Raw genomic sequence first — 863 nt, 5'->3', positions numbered from 1 at the left:
GTGCATTGTGCAATATACAAGTGTGCCGCCATTGTTGTTTGAATGGGAGTAGGGGTGGCAACATATACCTCATCCGCGGGTACTCAATTCGATCCCATGCGATCGGATAGGATTGCCAATTCGATCCGTAGCAAATAGGATAGAGTGCGGGTAAGGTTTTCATGCGGGTCGAGTAGGGTGCGGGTTGAACCTCAACCTTACCCGATCAACCCGCACCCTATATATGTATATGTTATATACTTATATAAAAATACATTTCAAGTGAATGTTAAACCAAAGATCTTTCACTAAATGCAAAAGATTCTTAGTCATTAAAAGAAGACCATTAATTAATAATTTAATAATATTTTTTTTACATAAAAGTCAGTTCTATTTTGAATTAACATCAGGTTATATAATAATGTTGCATCTTTTTTGTAATCTACGAATATGGTCGGATATTCATGAGTTAAGAGTAAGTAGAGTTAGGGTTGAGATATTCTCAACTCGCGAATAGGATTAGGATTGGTTCCAAACCCTATCCTACTCTACCTATTATCATCCCTAAATGGGAGAGAGATAGGATGACAATTGAATGATATAGTGATATATTTAGGATTTCTTTTTTTTAGAAGAGTTTAGCCTTATGTTGCACATTGACTGAACTGCATTGAGCCCAATAAACTTTTTTTTTTTATCTTTTCATTAAGATTATGTTTATTAAGACAAAAACAAAAGTTTTCTTTTTTATAACTTTTATCTAATTTTAAAATTTTTCATAACAAAACAATTAATTTTTTTTATTATTTAAGTTATATATGTATTTAAAATATTAATATAAATAAATTATAATACACATAATTTAAAACAAATATATATTTAAA

This window comes from Arachis duranensis, chromosome 5 (genome assembly GCF_000817695.3).
Source record: "Arachis duranensis cultivar V14167 chromosome 5, aradu.V14167.gnm2.J7QH, whole genome shotgun sequence".
In the NCBI taxonomy this organism is placed as follows: Eukaryota; Viridiplantae; Streptophyta; class Magnoliopsida; order Fabales; family Fabaceae; genus Arachis; species Arachis duranensis.
Note: the sequence above shows the minus strand (reverse complement) of the source record.